Raw genomic sequence first — 12,685 nt, forward strand, 5'->3', positions numbered from 1 at the left:
GGAATTTTGTTCCGTTAAAAAAAAACTTCTAAAGTGTTGTCTGTATGCATCTCGGCATTCTGTTTGATGGACTTAACAGATGTCTTTTCATCTGTCTTTTCGTCCCGGCATCATCAGAGACGACAACTATCGTTATTATTTGTATGATCCCATCCATTTGCTCCAGCACGCCGCAAAATAAAGAGCAAATCCTGGGAAGCCAATACCAAAAATCAGTTCATATGTGATAGCTTGCCACGGTCTGCATGTGTGGCTGGTTCAGTTCCGGGAATGGAAGGCTCTTGTCAAGATGCTTAGTGGTGCAGGCAGATTCTAATCTTGAGAACCGGGTTTGATTCCCCACTCCTCCTCCTGAGTGGCAGAGGTTATCAGGCGGACCAGATGTGTTTTCATACTCCTAGGCCAGTGGTGGCAAACCTTTGGCACTCCAGATGTTATGAACTACAATTCCCATCAGCCCCTGCCAGCATGGCAAATTGGCCATGCTGGCAGGGGCTGATGGGCATTGTAGTCCATAACATCTGGAGTGCCAAAGGTTCGCCACGACTGGGGTAGAGCGTGCGCCAAAATCTGGATGAAGCCGTGTTCGGCACCTAAGCAGTTGGGAGTCCTTCCTTAAACCACATTTTTTGCCATGAGTACCATGTGTTATATTGACTGTGGGGATTCCATCTTTGAAGCTATGCGGAGTAGCAAAATCCACTTGCAAACAATTGTGAAAGTGGATTGAAAGTGCATTATTCTGCAAGTGGCCATGCTGGCAGGGGCTGATGGGAATTGTAGTCCTTAACATCTGGAGTGCCAAAGGTTCGCCACCACGGTCCTAGGCCCTTTCCGCACACGTGTGGATCCGAGCCTCCACCAGCATAATTTATGCCGGCGGAGGCTTGGGGGCCTTTCGCTCGCTAGGGTGCGAGCGGCCAGCATTTCCCCCTCAGCCGGAGAGGCGGCTCCATACAGAGCCACCTCCAGTCGCCCCTCTCCACTCACCATCCCGTCCTTCATCACTCTGGAGGGCTACAGGGACCCGCCCACACTGCCCGCCAACCTCCAGGGGTCAGAGGGCAGTGTAGGCGGGGCTCTGCAGCCGTCCATAGCGACGAAGGACAGGACAGTGAGTGGAGGGGAGGGGAAAAGCAGCGTCTTTCCGCCGGTGCTGTTCGCAGCGTGCCGACGGGAAGACGGGTCTTTAGAAAAACCTCGCTAGTTTTGCAAGGTTAATAGGAGCGGCTTCACGCTGCTCCCGCGCAGCCAGGATGGCGCTGCTGCATCAAACAGCCACCCAGGGATGGTGTTTTTGCCGTCCCTGGGCCGCTGTAAATCGCCCATGCGGAAAGGGCCCTACACTCCTGCTGGGGGACCTTGGACTAGTCACAGTTCTTCAGAGCTCTCTCAGCCCCACCTACCTCGCAAGGTGTCTGTTGTGGGGAGAGGAAGGGAAAGGAGCTTGTAAGTCAAGAAAGAAAGGTGGGGTATAAATCCAAACTCCTCCTCCTCCTTCTTCATGCCAACTCCAGGTATGGACAATCCCTGGAGATTTGGGGGTGCAGTCTGGGAAAGGCAGAGTTTTGGAAGGGGAGGAATTCCAGTGGGACATAAGGACACAGAGTCCAAAAGTCAAACCAGCCATTTTCTCCAGGGGACTGATCTCTGTTGTCTGTAGGACAAAATTCCAAGATATCTTCAGACCTCACTTCGGGATTGGCAGTCTTATTTACCCAGCAGGCGGCATAAGGTGGTGAAACTCCACAATGCCCTAATTTCATTCTAGTGGCACACTAGAGATCACCATCAGGTTATAAGCTTTCGAGAGTCAAAACTCCCTTTGATATCTGATAACGTGGTAAGAATAGATTCTGGCCTGCACCAGTTTTTGGTGTGTTTTTAAAAAGCAGGCTAAAGAGTGCAAGGATCAGGGACAGCAAGGTGACTACTACGACATTAAGGCAATTAATTACTGCCAGAGGTTAAGGGTCACACAGCAGTGCATGCTGGGAATAGCCACAGGGGTTCTTGGACACTGAATGGACAAAGGGGGGAAATAGACTCCTAAGTCAGTGAACTAGCAAAAGGTTTGGGGTCCTTGCCATTTAACTACACACTTGTTCTTAATTGTAAGACGATAGCACACTTGGGTGGGGAGGGAGCTTCATAATCCCTATCTGTCAAAAGCACTAACATTGCCTTCCACATTCAGTGTTCCTAGCTTTTGTGTGTGAGAGAGAGTGTGTGTGTATGTAATGAATTCCCTGGGGTTCCAGTTTGATTAATAGATCACTTGTTGACTGACAGGAACAAATGCAAGCTCTGCCGAAGTGTTAAACTGTGCACATAAATCTACGTTGTATTTCGCCTATGGCGATGAAGTCTCTAATGCTGATTGGCTGAGCTGCTGTGATGGCACCAAGAGGGTCTGCGGCTCATTGGACCAGCCCATGGGTCATGCAGAGAAGACCCCCCAGGCTGTTTTTCTATATCTGTGACAAAGAAAAGCCACTGCCTGAGACCTCAGGGGGCTTTTCCCAGCTGGAATAGCAGCACTGGGCGAGAGGGACTACTGGATCACAGAATAAGGCAGCAAGGGATGTTCACAAACATTCCATGGGAGGAGCATTATTGTCAGGATGCCTAAAGACCAGATTCTCTTTGGGCCAAGCCAGAAAAGAGGCTGAGAGTTTTGTGAATGGATCTGATTGGTACCACAATACTAGGGGGAAAGGGGTTTAAGTCTCCAGCCTTGGTGCTGTTTTCCTGACCTGAGATGGCCCTTTAGGGCTACCATTTGCCCCATGAGGTCAACATGCACATACCTGAATAAGAACATAAGAACATAAGAACAAGCCAGATGGATCAGACCAGAGTCCATCTAGTCCAGCTCTCTGCTACCCGCAATGGCCCACCAGGTGCCTTTGGGAGCTCACGTGCAGGATGTGAAAGCAATGGCCTTCTGCTGCTACTGCTCTCAAGCACCTGGTCTGCGAAGGCATTTGCAATCTCAGATCAAAGAGGATCAAGATTGGTAGCCATAGATCGACTTCTCCTCCATAAATCTGTCCAAGCCCCTTTTAAAGCTATCCAGGTTAGTGGCCATCACCACCTCCTGTGGCAGCATATTCCAAACACCAATCACACGTTGCGTGAAGAAGTGTTTCCTTTTATTAGTCCTAATTCTTCCCCCCAGCATTTTCAATGAATGCCCCCTGGTTCTAGTATTGTGAGAAAGAGAGAAAAATTTCTCTCTGTCAACATTTTCTACCCCATGCATAGACTTTTACAGATTTCAATCATATCCCCCCTCAGACGTCTCCTCTCCAAACTAAAGAGTCCTAAACACTGCAGCCTCTCCTCATAGGGAAGGTGCTCCAGTCCCTCAATCATCCTTGTTGCCCTTCTCTGCACTTTTTCTATCTCCTCAATATTCTTTTTGAGATGTGGCGACCAGCACTGGACACAGTACTCCAAGTGCGAACGTAGCTCCATTTTCCCTCTATGCCTCTGCCTAGAGGGGAGGGGCAGGGCAGGGCAGGGGAGTCTGCCGTCCCCGACCTCGGAGAGCTGCTTTTATAAACGCTAGGCCAGGGGCGGGGCTTGGGGAGGCGTGGCCATGCCCTAGGGGCTGGTGGGGGTGTGGCCCCACCCCAGAACTCCCCCATAAAGAATCTATACCTACGTCCCTGGTCATAGATATAGAAAAACAACCTGGCCAGGGGGCAGGGGGGCTTCTCTGCATGAACTGTGGGCTTGTCCAATGAGCTGCAGTCCCTCTTGGTGCCATCACAGCAGCTCAGCCAATCAGCATCGCTATAAGCGAAATACAAGGTAGATTTATGTGCACAGTTTAACACTTTGGCAGAGATTGCATTTGTTCTTGTGAGTCAGCAAGTGGTCTATTAATCAAACTGGAACTCCCCAAAGAAAAGGAGAAGCAGAGGTGGTTTGCCACTGCTTGCCTCTGCAGAGCCTCACTGGTAGAGTTCCATCCAAGAACCAGCCCTGCTTAGATTCCAAGATCTGACGAGATTGGGCCCTTTGACGTCGGCAAGCTTAAACCAAGCATATGGAGATGGCTTCTTTGCTCCATACTCTTGGTTTAAGCTTGCCGATGTCTAAGGGATGAATTGAGCTTACATCTGCGTTTCTTTTCGTAAAGGGATGGATTCTAGCTCTGCCTGCATCCCCACAGTTCGGTCCGCTCCCGCCTCTTGTTTCTGCAGCTCGCCGATGGCACGACTATAAAGAGAATGGGTGATGCTGCAGCTTTGTAAGGGTTGTGTTTCCAGGCGGGTGACGCCAGATCGTGTCACAGCGCCCTGAGGGTGCTCTTAGGCGTTTACAAGGCAGGACTCACCTGGATGCCCCTGGAAGCCTTCTGAAGCCACATGCGGCAGGCAGGAGAAACCGCTGCCTCGAAAAGGCAGACGGGAATCTTCTTTTGTCACCCAGAGGGGTGTGACAAAATGAGTAGGGACATCAACAGACTTCTCGAGGGGAAGTGATCGTCAGAACTTGAAGTGTGACATTGCAAAGACTGTTGGAGTCATGCTTGAGTCACTAGCGGTTAGTGCAGTGTTTTCCAACCTTTTCGACGTCACGGTACCCTTGACCACACTCTTCACATCTCACGGTACCCCTGCCATCCCCCCCCCACCTTCCCCTCCCAGTGCCCCTGCTTGCCAGCCGTCCCCCCCACCTTCGCCTCCCAGGGTGAAGGGAAGCATGGGGGTGGGGGTCGGGGGGGAAGTGGCTGCTGACCTTCCGGCAGGCCCTGCCCCCTGGGCCAGCTCCATATCTTTGCTGGGGCTGGTGGGAGACATCGCAAAAGTGAAGGGGGCCGGTAGTGTTGCCGCGGTACCCCCGGGACATGCTCACGGCACCCCAGGGTACCACGGAACCCTGGTTGGGAATCGCTGGGTTAGTGTGTTGGATCACGATCTGGGAGATCTAGGTTTGGATCCCTGTTCTGTTTCCAATAGGATCCCAGGTAGGGCATGGTGACTGATGGGAGAGCTGTGGTGGAGGCAGCATCCCAGGACAACATTAAAAAGAAAAATAAGGCCTCAGTTGGCTTCTCACCAGATGATTCTTCCTTCCACCCTTGATGGCTTGCATCCAATTGCTTTGTTCCAACAGATTTAGAATCATAGAGTTGGAAGAGACCCCAAGGGCCATCAAGACCCCAAGGGCCTGCAAAGCAGGAACACATAATCAAAGCACTCCTGACAGATGGCCATCCAGCCTCTCTTTAAAAACCTCCAAAGAAGGAGACTCCACCATACTCCGAGGAAGTGCATTCCACTGTCGAACAGCCCTGATGGTCAGGAGGTTGTTCCTGAGGGTTAAGGGGAACGACTTTTCCTTCACCTTGAACCCATGACTCCTGGTTCTAGTCTCTGGAGGAGCAGAAAACAAGCTTGCTCCCTCACCAACATGACATCCCTTTAAATATCTACACAGGGCTATCATGTCACCTCTTAACCTTCTCTTCACCAAACTAAACATCCCCAGCTCCCTCAGTCTCTCCTTGTAGGGCATGGATCCCAGGCCTTTGACCATTTTGGTTGCCCTCCCATGGACTGTTCCAGCTTGTCAATATCCTTCTTGAATTGCGGTGCCCAGAACCGTACACAATATTCCAAGTGAGAAGAAGAGTTTGGATTTATCCTCCACCTTTCTCTCCTGTAAGGAGACTCTAGGCAGCTTACAAACTCCTTCCCTTCCTCTCCCCACAACAGACACCTTGTGAGGCTGAAAGAGTTCAGAGAGAACTGTGACTAGGCCAAATTCACCCCAGCAGGCTTCATGTGCAGGAGCAGGGAACCAGATCCAGTTCACCAGATAAGAGTCTACCACTCACATGGAGGAGTGGGGGATCAAATCCAGTTCTCCAGATCAGGATCCACCTGCTCTTAACCACTACACCACGCTGGCCAAACCACTGAGCTGTGACCCCTCCCCAAATCCAAAAGTGACCTCTCCCGTCTACTCATTCCTGTTTCTCCCCCACCCGTCCCTTGTTCATTGTGACACTTCTCTAGTTTCAATTCAATTATCCTTCTTCGACTAAGCAAACACATAAGGAAATGTTACAAACACTCCGTTAATTAGTTTACAGTCACGTGTAAATAGACTTGCTCCCGCAGCATTGTAAATAAGAGGGTTTAGGGGGGCGGGAATGGAGAGCATGGGATCGTCTTCCAATGAGAACATCTCCTAGTCGGCAGCATCAAAGAAAGTTTTAATCCACTTTTGCCGGAGTTGCACAAATAACAAGGGCATTATTTCAAGTATTAAAAATGGTGATTTTTTTTAAAAAAACCCTCTAGTTTGGAATGCAAAGTTGTGCTTTTTATTTTCTTTTTTTAACAAAATCTGGATTCATTTTTAAACAAGTCTAGCAGAGGCTGTGCTTCACACACACACACACACACACACACACACACACACACACACACACACACACACACACACACACACACACACACACACCAGAGTTTCAAGAGAACTGAAACACATGTGGACAATTAAGCATGTTTCAGAGCATGAATCACTTTGCCCAACCCTGGAGAAGAGCTGGAAACAGATTGCTTCATGTTTCTCATTAGGCGAAGCATTTGAAAGGGTCTAGTGGCAGAGCAGGCTGGTATGTTTGGGGGGGCTTTCATCTCTGGAGACCTGTGTGCCATCTGCCCGAGACTGTGAGTAAATGAATTAAGATGCTCAGAGCGTTTCATGAATCCACTTTAAGACGGCCGAGGCTACCATAAGATGCGGACAGTCTGCTTGGATCTCTCGCTGCCTTGGCACTTCTCTGACCTCGACGGAGACCTTCTTTTCCCCGTCTGAAGCCTTCTCCAAGCACGCAAAAAATGCTTCTTAAATAAAATTCCACACATCTGGAAAACGAAGGGGTGTTTAATTCGAACATTGAACTGCGGGGGAGGTCAGGCAGGCTCCTGCCACTTCACAATCTATGTAAAGCAGGGTTGTTCTAAAGGGCATTTTTATAAAGGTGGAAAGTGGGGAAAAGTTTTATCAAGCTCATGGAGAACCCGCGGGGTTTTCCAAGGGAAGAGACGTTCAGAGGTGGTTTGCCATTGCCTACGTCTGCATAACAGCCTTGGGGTTCCTTGGTGGTCCCCCATCCCAAGTAGCTCCCAAGATCTAATGAGATCTGGCTAGGCTGGACCATTTAGGCCAAGACAATAATAATTTAATTCTGTCAACCCTTAACTGACTTATAGTGACCCCTTGATGGGGTTTTCAAGGCAAGAGATGTTCAGAGGTGGTTTGCCATTGACTACCTCTGCACAGTATCCCTGGACTTGGCGGTTTCCCAAGGCCAACCCTGCTTAAGCCTGGCCCATCCAGATCTGGGCATAACTGTAATAGACCTATATTATTAAGAAACAGCACTTTTATAAAAGACGACATGTTTGGATTTGTACCCCACTTTTATCTCCTGTAAGGAGACTCTAGATGGCTTACAAACTCCATCCCTTCCTCTCCCCACAACAGACACCTTGGTCGAATCCCCACTACCGTCTTAGCCAGGTTTCAGAACACAAACTAACCAGGTCTGAGGGACGACCTCCCCGGTCGAATCCCCACTACCGTCTTAGCCAGGTTGCAGAACACAAACGATGGTTAGTTTGTGTTCTGAAACCTGGTTAAGACGGTAGTGGGGATTCGACCGGGGAGGTCATCCCTCAAACCTGGTTAGTTTGTGTTCTGAAACCTGGCTAAGACGGTAGTGGGGATTCGACCCTTGTGAGGTAGGTGGGGCTGAGAGAACTGCGACTGGGCCATCAGGCTTCATGTGAAAGAGAGGGGAAACAAACCCAGTTTACCAGATAAGAGTCCATTGCTCATGTGGAAGGGTGGGGAATCAAACCCAGTCCTCCAGATTAGAGTCCTCCACTCTTAACCACTACACCATGGGACTGTGAACCATACTATTGTGTATCACTGTGCATTATTTGTTCGCTGTGTGTATTATCCCCCTCCCACTGCTCTGCTGTTCACATTATGCAATACCATATTCTGCATCAACATTCCACTTTTCAGATTGCCGTAATCATGGTCCTATTGCATTGCTTGTTGGAAGTCTCATCCTATTGAATACACGAACTTAGGCTGTGTGATCTACCTCGAGTTTAAGTGAGAAAAGGGGGACTATACATAAAGCAAATGAAATAGTCTCAGTACATTACCTCTGCTGGCCAGACAAGAAATTATTAAGGCCACTGCTGTATAAAATAGCAAGAATGATTTTGTTGTTTCATTCTTGATTTTGGACTCCGGAAAGAGAGTCAACAAGGTGAACTGGCTGAAGTATCGCACTAGGATCTGCGAGATCCAGGTTCGAATCCCCACTCTGCCACGGGAGCTTGCTGGGTGACTTGACTGCATGCTTTCAGCCTTGCCTACCTCACAGGGTTGTTGTGTGGATAAAATGGACATGAGGAGAAGGATGTAAGCCTCTGTGGGTCCCCACGGGAAAAAGGGGGGGAATAAATAAAGGAATGTAGGGCGTTTTCCCACTCACCCTGATCCCCCCTATGCTGCACGCTGCTCTCAGCGCGCAGCATCTCAGGGCGCGCCCGGGTGTCCCCACGACCCCGCACTCTGCACGGGATCATCAAAAGGCGCCGTTAAGAAGAGCGCCTGGGATGCCGCATGTTGAGGGGGCGTGACAGCGGCAGCGTCGGGGCGGCTGCGCTGTCGCCGCCCCTATCGTGGGGAGTGCCGGGGGACCCCACGCTACTCTCCTCAAGTAGCGCGGGGCTTAAGGTAAGTGGGGAAAGGCCCGTAATCGCCTGCATATACAAGCCCTGACAGCTCTGATATTTTCATTGGTTTTATACAGAAAGCTTAGTGCTAGGTGGTCTTTTTCTTGAAGTGCAGGATTGTGCTAGAAACAAAACAAAAACACCATGAACAGCGTGGAAGCGCAGGACTTTGGAACATTATTCTCTCCCTCTCGCTTGTGTGCGCGTTCAAAGGCATCACAGCAGCACCTTCATGCCACTGAACTTCTCAACCATTCCCCCCCACCCCCCCCGACAAGGCGATGTAACTTATTCAGCACGGCTTGGTCACGCTAAGGTGAAAAGGAAAAAGGAAAACCTACTTCTTGTTATTTCCTTCCCCCTCCTCCCTGTTCCTCTGTCTCCCACCCCTCCTTTTTCATCTTCATTGCGAATTTAGAGAGCTTCACACTTGTGAACTCGCAGCTTTTTCAATGAGTGACATCCGAGTTGAAGGTGTCTTGTTAGTTTGGGGTTTGTTAAAAAAAAAAGAAAAAAAGAAAGGTTCCCTCTGTGAAACTGACTGGGCTGGTTTCTCCTTTGGACTTGGAACTCTGTTTTTGCATCCTCCCTGATCTTTGTCTCGCTCCTGGGTTCAGTTCATCGAGATCTTTTGCTCCATATCAAAACGTCGTCAACTTGTTTCCTCTTTTATTTCCATTGCCACCTGGTGGCAGAATTCCACAGAGTTCTCCTGCAGCCCGTAGGAACTTTGCAAGAGAATTGTTTGCAAAAATTGGAGGGCTTTTGGTCAACAGAGTTGTGGGTGGTGCACAATTTTGGGCCCAAGACGAGCCAAAAATCTGATCACAGAAAAGATCTTCAGAATAGATGAATCGTTCAATATTTTTGCAAGGTCTCCTTCAGAGAACTCTTTGTACACAGGGGCATCTGCCAAATAGGGGCTGCCGGTCAACCTCCAGTGGTTCCCAGAAATCTCTTGGAATATCGGATGGAGAAAATGGCTGCTGTGGAAGGCGGACTCTATGGTATTTTTGCCCTGCTAAGGTGAGGTCCTGCCCCAAATTTCATCCCAAAATATCCAGGAATTTCCCAACCTGCTGTTGGCATCCCTACTTGCACGTTGACATGAATTCAGGAATATGTTCTGGGGCACACAGTTTATGCAGGGAACTGAAGAAGAAGAAGAAGAAGAAGAAGAAGAAGAAGAAGAAGAAGAAGAAGAAGAAGAAGAAGAAGAAGAAGAAGAAGAAGAAGAAGAAGAAGAAGAAGAACAACAACAACAACAACAACAACAACAACAACAACAAGAAGAACAACAACAACAACAACAACAAGAACAAGAACAAGAACAAGAAGAACAAGAACAAGAACAAGAAGAACAAGAACAAGAAAAAGAAGAACAAGAACAAGAAGCAGAAGAAGAAGAACAAGAACAACAAGAATAAGAACAACAAGAACAAGAAGAAGAAGAGTTGGATTAATATCCCCCTTTTCTCTCCTATAGGAGACTCAAAGGGGCTTACAAACTCCTTGCCCTTCCCCCCTCACAACAAACACCCTTTGAGGCAGGTGGGGCTGTGAGAGCTCCAAAGAACTATGTCTAGCCCAAGGTCACCCAGCTGGTGTGTGTTGGAGTGTACAGGTTAATCTGAATTCCCCAGATAAGCCTCCACAGCTCAAGCAGCAGAGCGGGGAATCAAACCTGGTTCCTCCAGATTAGAGTACACCTGCTCCTAACCACTACACTACACCACACTGGACATGCTATTGAAGAGGATTGTACCCTGACCAGTGTTAATCAATCTGCCTCTTTTCAATAGGTCGTGGAAACTCAGCGAAAATCTGAACAATATATTTTCCCAACTTCTAGAAGGCACTGTCAAGTTCTTCTCCTATGCCAGCTGATACCTGCTGTGGAAAATACTGAAACATGGCACGTCATTTCATGTTCTTGACGCTGGTTTTGTTTCCTCTCCAATCATTTCCCTTAAAATTTCCCCACTATGGAGTTTTTGCGCCACCGTGCGAACAACGCTTGGGACGGATGCCGTGACTGCACAGTGAGTGCAATGCCATTTGTACTTCCCTTTCTGGTCAGTATCAGCAAATAAGGCAATTACTGCTTTGTGAATGTTTGGAAGGGTTCAGTGTGGATCTTTGTTCCCACCTTTGGATTCCACAGAAGTCACTGTCTGCTCTGGAACCCTCCGATCTTCCTTGTCAACTGCGTAGAACTCATTATAATTCCCAGTTGCCAATAAAAAGACCTAATACTTTCCGGGAGGTCCCAGTAATGGGAAAACACGAACAATCAAAAACAGAGATGCCAAAACAGACCAAGCTTGGAAATTGTTTTATTACTCCGGCAGGATTAACTGTAGATTTGCTCGATGACCTGGGCCTCCAATCTGTGTTTCTGCTTGTAAAGAAGACAAATTTACCAAGGAAAATACAATCTTAACAGGCCAGGCCAGACCAGCTGTTTGGTGTTGAAGATGACACTGAACTTCAGCTTCCAGCTGCTTTGGAGAGTGGACTGTACATTATACTTGAGAGCCGGCGAGGTGTGATGTTTAAGAGCAGGTGGATTCTAATCTGGAGAACCGGGTTTGATTCCCCACTCCTCCACCTAAGTGCCAGAGGCTTATCTGGTGAACCAGATGTGTTTCCGCACTCCTACACTCCTGCTGGGTGACCTTGGGCTAGTCACAGTTCTCTCTGAACTCTCTCAGCCCCACCTACGTCACGTGTCTGTTGTGGGGAGAGGAAGGGAAAGGAGTTTGCAGGCCACATTGAGTCTCCTTACAGGTGGGGTATAAATCCAAACTCCTCCTCCTCCTCCTCCTCTTCCTCCATCATACTGGGGAGTGATGTAGCCAGTTTTCCTGCAGTAGTGGCTTTTCAGAATTTCTTGCCTTTAAGATGCATTGATTTACCTGCTGAGGACTCCCTGCATGCTAGAAGAAGAATGTTTTTGTACAGCAGAGGATTCTAGGCTGTGTTCTAGGATGTGCTCTGATTTCCTAATGGGTCTTGATAGGGCTTTTCATCAAAGACCACCCCCCACCCAGTAAACTTGTGAAGGTTCCCAGGGTCAGAAATTCTAAGAACGCCATAGGATGCTGTTATACACATCCTAACGAAGATGCTCAAGGTAAAATGTTCGCTTCCCGCTGACGCTGAACATCTGAAAAATCCTTTTCCTTGTCTACAGTGCTAAGACCATATAAATTTGTGATTTTCCCCCCAAAAATAATTTTTCTGAATATTCGTGGATTTCCCTTAGCTGATAAATTCTCCAACACACCTCCAAACCTCCCGATCCTATCACTTCTAACCACCTGACAATTCCCAAAAAGCAATTCAGACCTCGGAGAAAATAAAACTGAAAAACCGGTTGTCTGAGTCCACAGCGCAGGGAGGCCAACGCCGCCATCCTAGGCTTCATAAATCAATCTCTCGCCAGCGTTTGAACTTTGAAGTCGACAGATGGGTCATAATAGAAACAATCTCATTCCCTTTCCCTCCACACCTGGACAAAGTCCCTCCTTTCGAGATGAATTTTGCAGAAGACAGATTAACTGAATTACCTGAGTGTTGCCAGCCAACATCAAAGCATCCCTGTTTCAGAAGACATAATCAGATTCTGATGCTCTGAGCAGGGGAACCAACCAACGGTTCATTTGATCGCGACTTTAAAAAAATCCCACACAGTTTTGCCCCAGAAAGATACCTAATCAATTACAGAACAGACGTCTGCTCCGGCTAAAGTTATTGATGACTTGGTAGAAAAAAGAACGTGTGCTACAAAGTGTAAGTCTGGATGGGGAGGCAGGACTAGAAGGTAGCTGCTGGAAGAAGAGGGGATTAGGAACAGAGAGGCCCACAGGATGATTGCTCAAAAGGAGGTGCAA

This window comes from Sphaerodactylus townsendi, linkage group LG14 (genome assembly GCF_021028975.2).
Source record: "Sphaerodactylus townsendi isolate TG3544 linkage group LG14, MPM_Stown_v2.3, whole genome shotgun sequence".
Classification (NCBI taxonomy): Eukaryota; Metazoa; Chordata; class Lepidosauria; order Squamata; family Sphaerodactylidae; genus Sphaerodactylus; species Sphaerodactylus townsendi.